Source organism: Amphibalanus amphitrite, unplaced genomic scaffold (genome assembly GCF_019059575.1).
Source record: "Amphibalanus amphitrite isolate SeventyFive unplaced genomic scaffold, NRLGWU_Aamphi_draft 000009F_arrow, whole genome shotgun sequence".
In the NCBI taxonomy this organism is placed as follows: domain Eukaryota; kingdom Metazoa; phylum Arthropoda; class Thecostraca; order Balanomorpha; family Balanidae; genus Amphibalanus; species Amphibalanus amphitrite.
Genome location: NW_024881505.1, coordinates 38,425 through 57,765, shown reverse-complemented (window position 1 = coordinate 57,765; position 19,341 = coordinate 38,425). Strand labels below are relative to the sequence as shown.

The 19,341-nt window shown below is 47.8% G+C and overlaps 1 protein-coding gene across 2 annotated transcripts in view; it reads right to left on the bottom strand.

Annotated features, from left to right (window-relative positions):
• Window positions 1–19,341, bottom strand: part of LOC122379733 (pro-interleukin-16-like) — a 72,542-nt gene that overhangs the window by 33,535 nt on the left and 19,666 nt on the right. The window contains exon 1 of one of the 2 annotated variants that reach the window (XM_043362150.1): window positions 3,126–3,341. The exons of the other annotated variant lie outside the window; for it this stretch is intronic. The gene's annotated coding sequence lies outside the window, so the exon portion shown is untranslated. Of the gene's footprint in view, window positions 1–3,125; window positions 3,342–19,341 lie in introns of those variants that run through there. 2 annotated transcript variants of the gene reach the window in all.

Here is a 19,341-nt window from a genome sequence, read left to right as displayed (position 1 = left end):
GCGTTCGATGTGTACGTAAGAACCAACACATTTATATAACGTCGGTGGGCATGAAATGGTCAATTATGGCAGGCAGAAATGTCCAAAAACAAGCAAACAGTAAACAGTATAACGTCGAACAATAAAACAGTCGCCCTATTTCTCTGTAAAATCATCTAGAAAACGCGTATGAATTTGGCTCGCATTGAGTGTTTCTTAACGGTGCAACACTTAAAATTCTACGCGCCTGCCCAGTGCGGTTGAACACAATGTATATCATGTCACTATTCATATGTGCCGATCCGTCCAAGTGAATCATTGCTTACACTCGCGCTGAATTCCAAGCATAATCAATTAAAGCTCTGCACTATCTCTTCGGACCACCCAGGCTGATCAATAACCTCCATCGGGAGTTCGGACAGGGCCGCGGATACGATCCATCCGAGCTGCCATGTCCGGTGGGGTTGCGACAGGACAATAGACGGCACAGCTGTCCGTACTCCCCCTCTGCCCCCTGTGAAGCTGTCTTGGTGGCCAGGCCAGCTGTGCACGCAATCTTACTACGAGCCTGCTGATATCCCATAAGAGGGACGCCTGGTGCGATAGGTAGAGGTTCTGTCGAGGACTTGATTCCTGTTCCAGGTGGTGAGGATACTCGTATAGGTTAGATACGGATGGGGACGTGGGTGAGGTGAGGAGCTCCTTCCAGGTGCCAGAGTCGGGCGGTCTGCCAGCGGGGTAGGGAGAGGAGGGAGAGCCCCAAAAGGCATCCCTCCCTGCTGGCCGGGCCGCCCGCGACCTTGTCGGCCGTGGCAGACCGGCCGCCGACTGATGTAATGGGGCGATACGAAAGGTCACACAGTGTAATGGGAATTAGAACGGGCCAGCCTCATCCAGACGGTCAGGAGAGCAGGCAATCATGCCATAACAACATGGGTACTGGTGTTTAGTGGCAGCTAGCTCTTATTAAACCGTAAAACTGTTTTATGCTTATCTTGAATATACTTATCTATTTATTTCATTGTAAGTCTTTTGAACAGCTCAACTGGTCATCTGCTGTTCCTAACATATCAAACTTCTACTTTATAGCATGAATGTGGCGTTGCCATATTTGTATAGAACATCCATACCCACTTGAAAAGATACAATGGAGTAAGCCCATGATCAATGGAATATGTTTATCCATATTGGGGGTGATGGCCAAAACATTCAGGGATTCATCACGCATGTAAACTAACATCGGTATTTTTGTGTTGCAGTGTCTCTAAATTTACAGTTTGCTGATTTATGTTCGGGTAATAGCTGATGAAACTGGAATCCACTCAGCATATCGTAGAAAACCTTATTGGAGCATAAACTAAGAACCTATGTTAACCCGCGCCCCGTTGGGCTCTGCCGAGCAACGCGCCCCGTTGGGGGGGGTCCATTTTGGCCCCCCCTAAGATCTCGAGAACCACGCAACGTAGCGACAAGCGGCAAACGGTGTTGGATAGCCCTATCAGGGAACTACCTTGTGACCCAATTTTATTGACCTAGGTCAAACCGATGACGTCACAGGTCAGGTCAAAGGTCCAATTTTCACCGTTTACAGGCATTTCAAGAAATGCGTTGTAAAATCGAGTAAAATGCATTTCATTGAAAATCATCGATGGGGAAATGTTCTTCAAACACATATTTTGCTAGTTGAGGTCACTGATACCAGGTCAGGTCACTGAGGTCAGGTCACTGGGGGGTCACAATATGAAATTGTCTTGTGATACATGTTTTATGGTCCATTTTACATGACAAATGCGATTATGTGGGTCAGGCAGCCTTTGGGGCCAGCTTAGGTCACGTTTTGGTCAAGGTCAGGTCAAGGTCAGGTCAAGGTCAGGTCAAATAAGGTCAAATTTCAAAGTTGATATTTTTGCATAAAATGGGTATCGAATCGATGCAGCTCGTCACGGGGAGTTCAATGGTGGTCTTTGTTTTGCCGTACGAGGTCTAGAATCGCTAAAAATTGAGTTCAAAAATTTGACGTCATCATTTTTGAACAGTTTTTTCGCTATAACTTGGCCAAAAAACGAGATATCGATCTGAAATTTGGTATGTATATAGAAGAGCGCAGGGACTATCACATATATTCCGGTTTTTTCGAAATTCGGAAAAATTTTGGATTTTTTTTTAGTTTTTCTAAAAAAATCAATTTTTTGAAATTTTTTGGGTCAAAAACCCAAAATTTTGAAAATCCGAGATAGCAGTTTTGTAGCGCCGCTTTTTGTCTATTAGACCATATAAAGAACTTTGAAATTGCTTGATAACTGTAGATTTGGTGAGCGTTTCAAGATTGCATGTTTTTTGCTCATTTTTGCTCGAACATGACCTCAGTTTGACCTCAATAACTCCTGACCTAAGGTGACCTAAGACTTGAAATTTGGTGTGAAGGTGTCAAATTGATGCCCGGAAAGGTACTGAAAATTTGGCGGCGCTGCGCGCCGCCGTTTTCTTGCTATTCAGGAAAAACCACAGGGGGGGCCAAAATGGCCCCCCCCAACGGGGCGAGGGTTAATGCGCATTTCTTAACACATACACAAGCAAGGTAGAGAACGAGTCATCCTACAACAGTGCAGACATTACACTTCCGACCACAGCACTTCTTACCATGTTTGGTGCATCGCTGCTGCGGGCCGCAGAGTAGCTGCGACGGGCCGAGGCAGGAACAACGCCTAAAATAGTCCCCATATTTGGACCCTCACTCCAGAAGACCAGAGTTTTCACTCAGAAACCCGGACAGCCTATGTAAGACTGAGAAGGTGCTTCATCAGACACCCTTGTAATTTGTCCACCGCTGTATGCGCCAATTTCGGCCAGCGCTGCGCCGCACCCGTAAGGATGGGTTGGGTCGGCTCTGCCGAGGACCAGCATAATCGGAAGGAGGAAGGTGATGAGGTAATACAACGCCAACAGACAGGCTCGTCAAATCACGTTTAATCTAAGAACGATATAATAATAGCGAGCGAGTTTTAATAGGCGCAAGTAACTATGCCTGCTTTAATGAGGTTTGACTGCAGTTAGAAGTTAGAACTTGACTGCAATTTTTGAGATGGAACCATGTTTTGACAAGTTATATGACGTTATATTTATATTAATGGCCCATGTCGGGTTACCTAGTGCGGCTCCCAGATCAGGCACTCGGCACACCTCTGGCACAGATTATCCCTCCCTCCCCACCAGACCCCACAATCCCTCGCCGCCTCCCCCGGAGCGCCGCGGAACGGTGAGACTGCAACGCTACGACACAGCACTAGCACCACCGGGGAGACTCCGACGCCTGGCTATCACACAGAGAGCTAACACGGGCGCGCACTCTGATCGCGCTGTGATGACTGGCGACCCGGCAGTGGCGGAGGTGGTGGCTGGAGCGGCACCGCGCCATGGTGCCGGCCTTGTACGGCCGCGATCGGCGGTGCTCCCGGGCCCGCGCTCGGCTCTGTCGGTATCCCGGCCGGCCGGTGATCGAGAGGCGAACACGATGCCTCACCGAAGCGCTACTCGGCCAGAAGTGGCCGGGTGTGGTCACTCATTAGTGGCTGAAATTGTGAGACCGCGATATTGGCCACAGGAGCCGCGGCCGCGCCCCTTTCCCGCCCCGCCGTCCCTCATGTCCTCGGTATGGAGGCGCGGCCCGCCGGCCCCTGACAGATGCAATCACAGTCGGGCCTGGCGCCGATCCGTCACCTTGTTTAGAGCGCGCGCCGACGGCGGTGACAGTGGTGACAGACGGCGGTGACAGCGGTGACAGAGTGGTCGGACAGCGGCGGAGGCACCCGCACAGGTGGCCGACGCCCGGTAACGCAAACCGGCAGCGACAGCTGGGATACCTCACGGTAACGCAGCTGTAACGCCTCACGGTAACAGCACAACGACCGCTTACATTGGCTGGTAATGCCAATTACGGTTTGGCATGAACATCTACTGTCGTATGTCTTCTATGGTGAAGATCTTTCCTCTTGGATGTTATCACAGTGGCTCCTGAATGCGACTGCTTATTGCCTGGTCCAATTCTTTATATTTTTGGAGGAAAACATTTAGCTACAATGAAAGGTTATATGAACTATTCAAGTATTTTATTCTATTCAACTATTCAACAAAAAGTATCATTCATTCAGACTACTAGTGTATCGTATCCATTTGGTCTATCAGTGAGCTAATTATATTAGTTATTTATTGCAAGCCACTGCTCAAAAAGTCAGATTGAGTTTCTCAAGTCAAATCGTGGCATCATCTGTTGAAAGTCAAATATCGTGTCGGTTTGTTGCAAAACAATGCCATATATATTCTACGGCGGGCTGCAGCCATTCATCATTTTACAAAGTCAGTTCTGATCATCTGACAGGCATAGAAAGTGTGGCTTCGATGTCGCACACACTGAAGGCCAGCCCTGCATAGCAGCCGTCGTGCAGCGCTGTATGTTTTTTTTTTTACCGCCAGCAGCAAATTATCAAAAATATCATCGTCTGATCACTCAGTTCCTTTGAATGTTGTAAGAGGTTCCCTATACTTCCATTTGTAGGTAGTTGTGTTTTGATTTTGTTATGATAACTTATTTTAATTGGATCTAAGATTAGAAAACCAGGCAATTGAAAATGGACATGGTTAATAGTTTATGCATCAACAATGCATTAAAAATGATAACGCAACACATGCTGAAGATATTTTGCCCCTGAAAACTTATGTTTCACATTTCTCTCAAATTAGGGACTCAACATGGAAAATGCATGACTGGTCTTCACCACTGTTGTTTTATTTTCACTTAATCTTTTTTTGCTCCCGACGCGCTACAGCCCTAGTCTGGGTATCAAAGAGCCTCCCGTGTAGGTACACAAATTTGCGTGCGATTTAGCACCTGCCTACCTTCACTGTGCGAGCAGTCAGCCAACCTGGCCCGGCGTCGGAGCCCTCCGTGGACGATATCGCTGCTCCCGTGGACGATATCGCTGTCGTGCAGACCACATCACCACCAGCACGCAACTGGGACTCGGCCGCGGACCCTGCGCTCCTCCCCCGGGGGACGTATTCATAAGCGCGTGTGCCGATTTAACGGCGTCATAATCTGAATCTGCTACAGAGCTCACCACGAACTGTCTGTGTAAATTTCAGTCAATGGTCGCATATCGAACCACCGTTTAGCATTACATGTTCAGCGCTAAGCAGAAAGATATATCTAGTGCTTGCACAAGTGACGTTTCCAGTGAACTCGAGGAGCTCTGAGGAACGTTAGTAGATGCCTACATAGGCGAGAGACTGATATGTGGCTGCGTTCTGCGATAGGTGGCCATATTGTTCGTTCTGCAGAAACAGCAGTACCTTGTCCGTTGTCCAATCTCTCAGATTATCACTGAACGTCATCCCGCCAGGCACCAATCAACGGAGAAACATGACATCACTGTGAATCCACTGTTTGTCTGTGTGTGATTCTCAGTAATCACGGCACGATAAGGCGGAGAATAGCAGCTCATGCTCTGCAATGACCGTCTCCGAATGAGCCGGGCTGAGAGCCCCGCCTGCAGACCTGCACCTCAGACCGGACCGTAACTGCTGGAACGTGACTGTAGGCTCGTTATTCTACACCCTAGAAGTCGTCACTGTTTCCGGCCGACCCAGCGGCCCGGCCATTTCCCCCATAAGTGGAGCTGTGCTCACTGAAGTGCCCGGTGTAAAATGATGTCATGCTCCGACGAATAATTTGCAGGTACTTTGACTACCCATGTCGCTCGTCATTGTTCATGTTCATGCATGGAGGAACTGCGCTACCATCGATAAGCAGCTTTTACGTGGTCTGCCAAATGCATTTGCCCTGCCTACAATATCTTTTGATATGATTATTCTGTATGTATGTATGCATGTATGTATGTATGTATGTACACCTTTTTTCAATCCGAATCGGCATCCGTTCATTCAAATACGGCAGCGGGCACCTTATCTCGACAGGCACTCCAACAACTCGACACTGGAGCACGCATTTCGACACGTTTCACGGATTTAGACTAGCATCTGTTGATATTCGACCAGGGTCATTGAACAACGGCAGGGGCATTTAATATCGACAAAGGGCATTATGTTTTGTCATATTGCATTTTACGTCGGCAGCTTGCAGCTAAGCTAGACAATGGTCAATTTATCTCATCAGTGAATTAAGCAACTCTTATCTTTTCGGAAAGGCATTCTAAGAATGTGCGTTAAAATGTTCCACGGTACTGTAAAGAGAAACTCAATATGGGCGTTTGGTTGAAGCTGGGGCATAAACTTCTCTGTCGGTGGGGATAGAGGGTAGCGGGGAGGGGAAAGAAAGGGTTACGTCGGCGCCGACGATTGGCTGTTTTGCCCCGGGCTTTCCGTGCGCAGCCGCCAGCCGGCGCCACCGTCGGAAGGCCGGCCATGCTGATTGACAGAGGCGTCGTCAGGTGAGAAGCTGTGGAGAGTCGTTCAGCCGACGCTGGACCAGAGGGTGTAACGCTCTTATAGTAGGTGAATACCACCGCTGAAAGTTTTGCAGCATGTTGCAAGGGCTCAGAAGTCAGAAAGTCGTATTCTAATGAAGAAACGAATGAGCCTAAGTTTTGAGCCTAACATAGTTACAGGTGACGAAGATTAATGAAACTTTGGTCACATATTTTGCCAGTATTTAAAGGGACCCTCCCACCTTCAAAAAAGTTAATGAATTGGCATGAAAGTGATGTCGCTCGGTTCAGAAAGAGCAAAAACGAATATCTACCAAATTTCATCGAAAAATATTCACCGGTTTTCAAGATATTAGACTTTTACTTTTGTTTACTTTTTGGGATCTCCGCTGTTCCTAGCGACTTTATTTGAAAGTGCGGCATTTGTTGCGCGCAAAGCAGCATATACCACCGCGTGCTACAAAACGTTTTAGTCAAACATTTAACGGACGTTCGAAAGCCTGATGACGTCATCAGATTCCCGTAATGGTTAAGAGATAGGGACCACGCTGGTCCCACCCTGCAAGTAAAGGGAAGAAATTTCTTGAGCACCATAAAGCTGCGGGGGTTGCGACCAGGATAAATGGTGGTTTCTGAGCCTGGCCGCAAACTTGGCTATCTCAACTCAAAACTAATGTTAAGGTGGGAGGGTCCCTTTAATGTGAAAGTTTGAATGTGTTATCGTCAGTATGTAATAACACAGAAGCTATGCCCAACTGATCATTACTTATTGAACGACCTAATAATAAAGATCTCAACGTAACTGAGTAGACCTCACCCGACCCATGTTGCAAATACAGGGCCCGGCGAAAGTTTAGTCCTCTACCTATGACAACAGTTACCCGGTTCCCAATCTAAGGCATAACGGGGGTTTTGGCATGATGTCAAGGTCAGATCAGGTCTGACTAGGTGAAAACGCTTAAACTGCGCATACAGGCTGCACCCCTACATTGCACGGTCATTGGCCTAAAAACTGAAGTCGTGGACGGATCTCGGGCCATGGGTCACCGAACTACGGCCAGTTTCACACAGATTGTCCACCCGAACGGCAGCGCCGCAGAATGAAGGTCAGAAATTTCTGCCTCGAGGAGCTGAACCAGACATTCGTTTTCCTCCAGGCCGAGCTGACACGGCATGCCATTGCTGATCAGTTGGGACATCTGCCTGCAATTGCATAGTCCGGCGATGGTGGGATAAGCATACGGCTATACTGGCAGTGACGCCGATCATCCCTGGTCGGGCGTTCGCCCACCATTTCGACCGTGACAGAAATCGCATTTAAAAAGGCGGTCGGCAAGAGGAGCCAGTTGTTGACAAAATTGGCCAAGCGGCTCACGCCAGGGTTGTGCTTGACTCATGAGTCGAGTCAGAAATTTGACTCAACTCTGACTCAAATGAGTCAGATTTGAGTCGAGCCGGATAAAATGTTGAGCTGTTGAGTTGAGTCAGAGTTGAGTCGGACAAAAATATTAAGGTGTTGAGTTGAGTCAGAGTTGAGTCAGTAAAATAACTTTTGACATTGCGTTGAGTCAAAAACATTTAGGAACATGAGTCAGCTGACTAAACTTTCCAGAAACAATATATAGTATAATTTTTCATTCTCCCCCGCTCAACAACTTAGGCCTGGCCCTGCTGCCGGATTTTTTCACCCCCCCCCCCGCTCAACAACTTTTTTATCTGAGTCAATTTTGAGTCAACACACTTGACTCAACAAAAAATTGAGTCAAGTTTGAGTCAACTCATATTTTCATTGAGCCGCTTGAGTCATGAGTCGAGTCAAGGGAAAAAATCAGCTCCTTGTTTGAGTCAGAGTTGAGTCAGGGCATTCTGAAGTTGAATGATGAGTCGAGTCATCAAATTTTTTTTAGTCGAGCACAACCCTGGCTCACGCGCAAGGACTATCTCATCTCCAGACAGACCGTGAGACGCTATTAGAAGAGCTCTCTGAGGCCCATTACTTACAGCTACAAGAGCCTCCAGCGGCTCCGAGTTCTGTTCTGAATCGACGCACGTTTGATGACAGGTCGACATGCATTTTCGTGCAGGACGGACTCAAACGGCTCATCGTTCTGCCAAGGCCCAGCGGTGGTGCGAATCGAACCTGCCGGACTTCTGAAGGAAGGAGGTGTTGTTAGCCGCCTACCATCCGGACCAAATCCTGATCGAGGAACTTTAAGCTATCGTCCAGCAGGGCCTGAACAAACAGAAGCGGGCGGCCAGCCCCGGCGCCCTGCAGTTACAGCTCAAAAGGGAATGGTCGAAAAGCAAGCCGTCTGTGCTGCATAACCTGATTGCCAGCAGACCAAATCGCGTTTGTGCTCAAGTCCCTGTTCGTGGGGAATATAGGTGCTGTCTGGCATCTTACAGAGTTTTTAACATATTTTTGATGCGACAAAACTCGTGCCAGACCCGGTAATAATTAGACACGCAACTAAAATGAGATCAGTGTATGTACAGGGTGTTCCAGAATAACCCGAACATTTATTTTCTGGCTAAAAGTACGACTGCGCTCGCTTCTAATGATAAACAAGCATCATACTTTTATAAGATATCCCTTAGCTATCGAGCTTTGGGACTGTGTGCTTTTGGTGGCCGGTAACGACTCGAATCAACTATTATCCAGAGCAGGGCTGCGGAGTCGATGGATTTTAGGGTGACTCCGACTCCGACTCCGGCTTAAAAAGTCGACTCCGACTCCGACTCCAACTCCGACTCCGACTCCGACTCCGGACGGTTCTATTAAAATCCATATAAGGATATTGAAGTTCATAACGGAGACGTTTTTATCTTGCCTGAAACGATCCCTTGCGCGTTCCAAGGCTTTGCGTTGCAAATATGCGTTACAAATAACATGCAGAATTAAAAAGCAGTTTCTGGGGAATTCACAGTCTTCTGCATCTTTCGCTGAAAACGTTCGTCCAAAACAGCAGCATGGCCTTTTTTCGACAAAATCTCATTCCGAGCGCAGTATCGTCAATCAGACAGGTGCAGTGCATGACGTTGATACATGCAGCGTTAACTCCGACTCCGGAGTCGGAGTCGGTAAGATTTTGGCGACTCCGACTCCGACTCTGACTCCGAGCAGAACTGTCGACTCCGACCGACTCCCACTCCGACTCCGACTCCGACTCCGCAGCCCTAATCCAGAGTCAAGTAAGAGTAGTCCTTTTCCGTTTTCAGCTTAAGCCACTAACAGGCAACCATGGTGAATCAACTCCCGTTCTCAACTTTGTAAACGGACTTTCGGCATGGTTTTTGCTGGAGAGCTTCAGCAGCTCATCTGCAAGCAATTAGGATTGAGCAAAGCGCAATTATATCATCTAACGAAGCCAGAGAGAGCAAGAGATAAACCTGATTGACAAGCTTGAGCCCGGCCAAAAAGGGCCATGCACCAGTTGTCAAACAGGTGGTTGCTTGTCATAGACAACAAACGTCACTGATCTAGCTAAAAACTAGCTAAGCAATAGATCAGGATTATCTACAAAACATCAGTCTACTTTGCATCACTATCTTCGACAAAACTTTGGAATTTGGGGTCCTTCGCCAGAAAAATATGCGAAAACTGCGAGAAAATCAGCGCAAATCACTACAATTAGTGGAAGCCGGGGGAAGCCCGGGCGCGGGGGAAGCCCGGCCACCCCGTTTCCGGCTAAATTATTCACAATAAAATGCTCAACTGTTTGTCCTTTCAGCGTGGCAGCTAAGGTAATGCCAGCAAACAAGTTAAGGCTAACAAAAATTGCATATTGTTTAAGTTATAGCGCAAAAATGATATTTTAAGGGTTTTTAGCTAAAAAGTGAGATATGTTGCACTGTTAATGTTATACCATACAGTACTTATATTTATACGAATGTTATGTAAGGACCGTTTAAGTGTTTGTAGTGAGGGGTGACGAGGCAGGCTGGCCTAAGTATGACATTTTTTTTCGAATATCGCTGTTCTAAAATAAAAATTAGCACATTGGGGTAACCCCGGGCGAGTGGCCAAGCTTACCCCCAACCGAGAGCAATGCCACTAAACCACTGTTTTCCATGAGATAATAGGTACTGAGCAGGTTTGGTTTACACCTAGATCAAAGATAAATTTCGAAGATAAACATGTTATCATAGACAAAGCCAGTCATGTCACTTAAGGTCAACTAGGGTCAAACTACATTTTTGCAGATAACGCGACAGACAATGAAGCTAGAGCTTCAAAAATGGTGTCGTTGTGTTCTTCTTCATCAGCCGAGTCGAATGATATGCAATATGATGCATTAAGGTAAAAGAAAAATAAATTTTAAGGAATTTTGGAATACACATTTTTTGTCAATTTTGCATCACGATTTTCATCAACCTGTACTGTATATGTGGTAGACGCTAGTTAAAATACCAGTAGTGACATAAACTCTAAGATGTCGAAAGCTAATCAGTACCTTAATAGTTCACTTTCTGTTAATATTTGGAAGACAGCTGGGGGGATCCATGTGATCGCAAGGCACCTCGCAATTGCGATCAAACGTAAGTTGAATCGGAACAGATATTGGAGGGATCCATCACATCGTAGGCTAAGTAGATACGCAAGTTGTATCGCAAATGGTGAAGATACGAACTAACTTTACGAATCTTCTCGGTCGATCGGAAGGCCGATCGTAGCGAAGCTTTACCTCTTTCTCAAGAGAAAAATATAAGAAATTCTCAAAATTTTCAGAAAACCGAAATATATGTTAAACAAATATGGTTGATGAGCACGTGTGCAAAATTTGAAGTCGATTTCTTCAAAAATGGCTGCGCTAGAGCGTTTTAAATTTACACGTTGAAAACGGTCACTTTCACGTCATTTTTGTAATTTTTTTTTTTTTTTTTTCAATTTTGAAATTTAAAAAGTGTTTTGGGCAATTTTTCGCGTTATTTGCGAAAATCTGACCAAAACATGTATCGCACCATCAATGATCCGATACGCCATCAGAGGCTGCGCCGCGGACAGGTGGGCGCGGCGATACCTAGGCCGCGTGGGGGTTACACTGGTGTTCGGGAAGGGCTTTGTCAACGCGAGGCAGGCCGCGGGGGAGCCGGTTGCGGCGCCGGTCCGTATTTGTCGGCGCCAACAGTGCAGCGGTGCGTTTATGGCGGAGGGAGGGGAAGCGGTGTAGTGTCGGCAAGGCCGCACACAGGAGAGGGCACACGGGCCTCCCCCCCATTCGAGTTGGGGCCCCTAATCTTTAGACCGCCGAAGACCATGTAAAATGAACTGAAATAATGATTGAAAAGACCGGGAGGGCCCATCTCGTTCCCCAGCAGGCCCATACGAGTCCATAAATGCCCAGTAGCGAAGCCAGGGGTATTGTGGTGAAATTTCAATGGCCCTCAAAAGACCTCAAAGGACCCACAGATGGGGTCACCGGGTCCTCAGATGGTCTCGAAGGGCCCTCGGTTAGCGTCAAATGGCCCTCATCTGGTGTCAAAGGGCCCTCAGATGGCCAAATGAAGGGTCACAAGATGGCCTCAAAGGGCCCTCAGATGGGTTCAAAGGGCTCTCAGCCAACGTTAAACCTATCTCAGAAGACCTTAAAGGGCGTCAAAGGGCCCTAAACCTGCGTCAGAGGGCCCTGAGCTCGCGTCAAACGACCCTCCGAAGGCCTTAACCCGCGAGTTGCTGGGGGGGCGTTAAACGCCCCCACTTTTTTCGCCGGGCCATAGCATAAAAACGGCGCGCCGCAGGCGCGCCAAATTTTGGGTACCTGTAGGGAATTGATTGAAGTTTATTGTGACAAAGTTTCAAAAAAATCGGTCGGAAAATTTTTGAGATATCGAGGTGTTAGTGACGTCATGATTTCTGAGTTTTCGACCAAAAACGGCATATGTTCAAAAAATCATATAAAATCACAGAATAGACATATAGACATGCCGTAAACGCCATTAGACTGCCAATACCATGGAGAATCAAATGGCTATCTTCGATTATTGATTATCGTTCGGCATTTTCCAAAATCTTGAACTGAATCTTGGCAATTTCTCGTGACTACTTCACGACCATGATACATGAATTTCTTAAATTGAACTTTTTTAGCCAAACACGTACACATATGATAAAATGAATGTCACCATCGTGTTCTACGCCCCAAATTACCCATAAAACATGTGTCACAGGCTGCGAATATCAGTTTTGATTTTCGGGGATATGTGCCTGCCCGGTTGACCTGACCTTGACCCTGACCTATGCTTGACTGACCCCTGCATGGAGCTGACACTCTTGTAGGCCTTATATGATGGATTGTGCACCGTGTTGACAGAGTTTATGACGAGAGGCGCCCATTGCGAAGTCCTGAAGTCCATGCTACTGAAAGCCCGATTTTAGGTGTTTGACCTGACCTTGACCTGACCTGTGACCTCAAAATTCAACTTTAAAGTACTCATCTGAAGCGTCTCGTCGCGTTCTTTCGTTTGCCGCCTCGTGCGTTTCGCTGCGCCTATTGGTTCTCGAGTTATCGGCTGGGGGCGTTTAACGCCCCCCCCCCCCAGCAAACGGTGGGTGGCGAAATACCCCAGCAACTGCCGGGTTAAAGAGTCCTTAGCTTGTGTCAGAGGGCCCCCAGCTGGTGTCAGTAAGCCCTCCTCAGCAGGCGCCAAAAGTCCATCTGAAGGCCTCAAACGGTCGTCAGCTGGAGTACAACGGTCCTCAGATGCCGTCACGCGGCCCTCAAAAGCATCAAGGAGCCCTTAAGGTCTCAAAGGGCCCTCATTTGGCCTCAAAAGGCCCTCCGCTAGCGTAAACCGGACTTCAGAAGGCCTTAAACCTTATCTGGTGTCAGAGGGCCCCCAGCTAGTGTCAGAGGGCCCTCAGTTGGCGCAAAATGGCCATCAGAAGGCCTCAAACGGTCCGTAACTGGAGTCCAACCGCAACGGTCCTCAGGTGGCGTCAAGCGGCCCTCAAAAAGCCTCAAAGGCCGCTTAGAAGGCAGCAAAGGGCCCTCATATGACCCCAAAGGGTCCTCTGCTGGCGTCAAACGGACCTCAGAAGGTCTCAAAGGGCGTCAAAGGAGCTCGTGTCAAATATAAAAGCGCCCTTAGCTGGTGTCAGGAGGCCCCCAGTTGGTGTCAGCGTGCCCTCAGCTGGTGGCAGAGAGCCCTCAGTTGGCATCTACTGGCCATCAGAAGGCCCCAAACGGTCCTCAGATGGCGTCCAACGGTCCTCAGCTAACGTTAAGAGGCCCTCAAAAAGGCCTCAAAGACCCCTCGGCTGCTGAAGAGGCCCTTAGCCTCAAAGGAAACTCAAGAGACGGTAAACGGCCCTAAAAAGGCTTGAAAGGGCCCTCTGCTGGTGGCAAAGGGCTCGCATATGACGTCAATAACAGCTTTGTCAAAAACGGACCTGAGAGACCTTGCCGGTCCCTGGTTATAAGGGACTCCTGTCTCTTGCAGTAACCTGAGTGGCCCACGTTTACTGAGGGGCCCCTGGTTATTGAAGGAGTCCCTGGTTACTGGAAGGGCCCAGCTGGTTATCAGAGGGTTCCCTGGTCACCTGGTGGGTCCCTGATCAATTGAAACCTCCCGATCATCTGAGCGCCCCCTGATTGCCTTGGTCTTGGCGTTGGCGTACAGTTTAAAGTCGTCGGCACACTGCGGCCTCCTCTTTCTCAACAAGTCCCTCTATTTCTTCTGCAGCGAGGGCGATTTCGTCAAAATACTCCTCCATCGCGAAGCCTCGTGCGCAGACGTGCAGTCTTCGGGGCGCTCGCTGCGCCAACTCTTGACGCCAACTGACGGGCTCCAAATGGAACAGATGGACTCCGAAACGAACGTGGGAATGCCGACACATGATCCCTCCAAATTTACAGAGGAGGAGATGTCCCTGACAGCCCATTTGCAATAGGGGTCACTTTTACACTATAGACGTATGGGGAATTCGACCTTATCGACATGGTACTACGAGGTCAGCTGATCTGCTTGGCATTTAAATCGTAGTAAAACTGGCATTTAAACGCTGCGAAACAACTTACGTACAACGTAGCTCCGATTTTCCGCTCTTTCTTTTTCATCCCTCCGATTTTCTTCCGATCAAGAGAAGTTTCGTACCGAGAGAAGTTTCGCAGCCACGTCCGATATAACTTACGATAGCACGGATCCCCCCAGCCCATGGTTTAATCAACTCGTTGTAAAGCGCTGGGGAGGTGGCCGGCGTTACCCCTATGCCGGGCTTACCCCAGAAAAATCAACACTTTTTTAAAACTCGATTTTCTCAACCTTATACTTATTCCACGAAACCGAATTTTTGGGAAAACACGGCCAATGAACTTAGCTAGCTAACAGGATATCAACATTTTATACAGCACGTATGGTATGTAATAAAAATGAAAAAGAGCTTACTATGCCGGGCTTCCCCCGGCTTCCCCTAACCCCAAAAACATAGCATATACAACAAAACAGTATATTGAAGCACGCTTTGTGGTCTAACGAAGGTATTATGTCGTTTGAACCGCCCGAAAAAGGCGTGTGTGAACGTCAGATGACTACAACGCCCCAACAGCAGAGACGGCCAGGCACCCAATCAAATTGTGAGACATTTTGAACCAACGTGCACTCATTGGGCTTGATGTGATGGCCCAAAGACAACCGTCAGCACAGAGTACTACTGCGGTAATAATCTACCAGTACAAAAACTGGATGCCGTGAACCAAATGGCCATGAACGGGTTTGTTTTGGAAACCAAATCTGTTGGAAGCCAAAGGTCACGCCATGTTCAGGATGGAGGCTCTCCACTTCAGATGCCAAAAAACAGCGCAACAGTGGTGTAGGCAGAATTTTTGGTTTGGGAGAGAATGCCTTATGGCCTAGGAACAGTTTGGATGCAAAGTTAATCGAAAATAGTTATATTATCCACCGGCAAGAGGTCAATGAAAACCGTCTTACAACCAGTTTCGGGAGACCCGTAAAACGACTGAAGCCAGCATCGTCTGGCATTTAGCTACAATTGTCGGCTAATGTTGTAGTTAGCGTGTCTATTGCATGTGCCATTTCGAAGCTACCCTTACTGGCAATATCGGACGATAAAAAGTGCAATTATTTTTCCCTTATCTTATGCACTGATTAACAGTGTTCGGTCAATTCTGGGACACGCTGTACTGTGGTCAAGTTGGAAGCTAAATAACATCATTCTCTGGCTTCAGACAGAGACATTATGGACGCTAACGAATAAATATGTTTATATTGCACTACGTACTCAATACCCCAGATTAATTATATATCTAATAATATACATGATAATATTTTAAAAGATATAACTATCTATTGGGCGGCCGCCGCCACTACCCGCCGTCTCCGCCGGCCACCGCCGGCCGTCCCCAGCTGCGACTGCAACCGCCGCCTCTGCGGCGGAGCGCCGGTAGCGTCGGCTGGCGGCACCAACCAATCAGCGGCTGAGTTATGCCCCCGTCTCAGCCAATCAGCGACCGAGTCGCCTCGATGTGTCGATTGTCTCGAAGAGTCCCGAAGTGTCCCGAATTAGTCCCGAAGTGTCCCGAATTAGTCCCGAATCGTCCCGAATGCGGCTATACCTTCAACACTATTCGGGACTCATTCGGGACACTTCGGGACACAATTGGGAATTTTACAGAGAAGGTATGCCCCCAGGTGGCGCGGAAGTGCTAAGCAACCACACCTTTTTCAATCCGAATCGGCAACCGTTCATTGGAATACGGCAACGGGCACCTAATTTCGTCAGTCGCTCTGGAACCTTAACACCGGTTCGTCCCTAACATCACCCGCTTCCGGCACACAACCTGACCTCATGCTAGGTCATCATCCTTGCGTCACTCTGTGACAATGTGGAAGCACTGGCGAATCCAAAGGGCGACTGGGGTCATTCGGGGCCACGCTCATGGCGAATCCAAAGGTTGACGGGGGTCATTCGGGGCCTCGCTCCTTTCAGCGCATCTAAAGTTGACAATGTTTTAGCCGTATTTCTTGCATGAAATACAAAAATATTGATTTTTTCATTTGTGTCGATCTGTCGACACATTGTGAGTGGCGCTGACCGACAGCGCGGATGGTTCAGGTCTGCCGAGATGGGAATGGGCGTGTCACCGGAGAGCGGCAACAATGTTTGCAGGATGGCGGTGTGGTCAGTCAGGTCAACTGTATTTCTGGACAAAAAAACTGCCCTCTGGAAAGGTGGAAACCCCACGGGCTGACCCATCGATCGCTTTGGCTGCATATCCGTAGCGGGACAGTTTTTTACCGGCGCCTTGTCAGCCGCCGCAGCTCACCGGTCACTGGTAGACTCACCCAAATGCTTCCTCCGCATGATCCTCTCATCTCACGACTCTGACGTGGCTTGCTAGCCTACTCACCCTCCATTCACAGAAGAAAAAAAAATGTTTAGACCTCAAAACCACGGCATTTGCGTATTTTGTGTTCCATTTATCCAAGGGGGAAGTCTAAGAAAAGGAAAAATGCTATAAAGTCTAGTGGTAAGCATTGGAAACGCATCAATGTACAAAATATGGTTTGAAATTTGTTCGATATAACTTGTTATACCGCCAACGAAACTGAATGACCATTGCCATTATAAAATGAAATTTGCCTTTTTCCAATGCCCGATGTCACAGTCCTATGCCGTGTGCCGAAATCCATTGGCCAGTGTCGAAACAACGCCCAGTGTCGACATTAAATGCCCCATGTCACGCCTCTGCACTATGCCGAGTTTGGAGCGTGGTTTGTCGAAAGCGCACTCCGGCTGACGTTCCTAATGCAGATCTGCCGAAACTAACTGACCGGATGCCGATTCGGATTGAAAGAAGGTGTATGTATTTACGATCATGGGCGATCCACACATGGTGTGGCGATTACTGCCCAATTACTGTAGGTATTCCCAATTACTGTATGGCGATTACTGTATTCTTCTAATACAATCGTACCATCAACGCTACAAGCTCATTTAAAACAAAATTCATGAGCTGGCTGGATGCAAATTAAGAGTTTAGGGCGGTTTGTGCGGGCGAACATTTTAGACTGCATTCATTTATCGATCCCAATCGTCGTTGGAACTAAGTGAGATGGATCCACTATTCAGAATAAACTCGGCCGATCTGGGAACCATCCGAACCATATTGGTCGCCGGCTGAGCCGTATTGGAGGAACTGCCCCATATAGGGCCCCATCCGTGGCCATGAGGTCGACTCGGCGGCAATCGAACTAAAGAACTTCTCACTCCTGCCAGCCCAGAAAACCGGAAATCGTCGCCGAAGACAATCCATCTTCTCGGTCGGCCGAAACGACCACAGAGGACAGGCTCGTCTCCAAAACGGGACGGGAAGGGTTCCGGAATGTTTCCCACCGGGAGATGTTCTGGCCGGAATGTCATCTACTAGATGTTCTGGACAGAATGCCTCCCGCCGGGAGATGTTCCGGATGCGCTCTGTGGATCGGCACGGAAGTCTCGCCACGTGCCACGTGCTTCCATCGCCATACGCCACGTGTGACGAACACGAGGAACGACTTTGAACTACTCACCACAAGGTAATCCAGCCTTTCATGGTGACGTGGACATCGTAAATGGCCGATTTCTATTTTCACGGTGATATATGACGATGGGATGATAGTGTTCGGGGGGAATTATCAGTATTCCGATGACGTGCCAGGCGCCCAGGCTTATCGTCCAACTGGCCAAAACTGTTCAGCTGCCCTTCACACCCAACCGGAGCTGTTATCTTGCAAATTCATGAATTAATGAAGCAACAGACTGGAAATTTATGACGCCAACGTAGAGAAAATCACCTTTCATTTCTGGTTTATTGCGATATTGCGATTTTCTAAGCTTTGAATTTGACCAGACATTCGTCGTGCTGCATCAGTTATGACTGAACGAGTGACTCTGGACGGCTACCCAACAGAAGTATTCTTATTTTGATGCCGACTACGGACCATATAAGGATACGTGGCAGCCAGAGTGCGAGGCCGTGTTTCGATTCCCATGGCCGGCTGCATGGTACACGGTTTACTGTCGTTGTTGGCAGGGTTAGTGCCGTGATATGGTCACTGTAAAACACGGACCCCCATTACTCGACCATTCAGATTTATAAGGGCACATCAATCTTGATGTTCCCATGCGGTTTTCTCGGTTAATAAAAATAAACTGCCGAAATATGTCATGATCGGCCTCATTTATGATTAATAGCGTGTCCAATGCTTGCGTGCCGAGACGCGCTAAAATTTCACTTTGTCTTCAGTCGTAAAACCTCTAGTTAGCACCATAGTTAGCGGTAAGCATTGATATATTGATATAAGGTTGCTAGGTTTAATGCAGATTGCGAGCGAATCTATTTTTATAGCTCGCAATCGTCTGCATATTCAGACAGACTTGTTCACGGTCACTGATCTTGCTGCCTATTCACATTTTGAGGACTGCACTTGGGGTGAGTACGTATAGACTGGTCGGTGACCTATTGGCAGACTGATACGAGTATTCTGCGCGCCTTGCGGCGTACGTTATCGATCCAGTGTGTTATTGGTAGGTAAACAAGCTTTGCAGCCGGAAACATGTTCTTGTGCGTGCACAAAATGCCTAAACTAAAGACTGTTTAAACTATGTAGATATGCTATATCAAAAAAGACGATAAACGCTAAGATCATCATCAACAGAAACATGCGAGCATTGTCGCTAGTAATTCGAGACAGTTATGTTCCTAACGTCAATCCAAACAAATCAACTATTTAATCTGCTGCTTGCATTACATCATGCATCATGATCCCGGCAGAAACTCTCTTTAAATCGTACATTCCAGCTCTTCGAGCTCAAACCATATTCCGATCGAACCACATCACATGGAAGCCCTTCTTCAGATGTCAGGCATCTCTCCAATGCAACGTCGCACAACCACGTCGCATAGTTGTCAGATCACCGGGC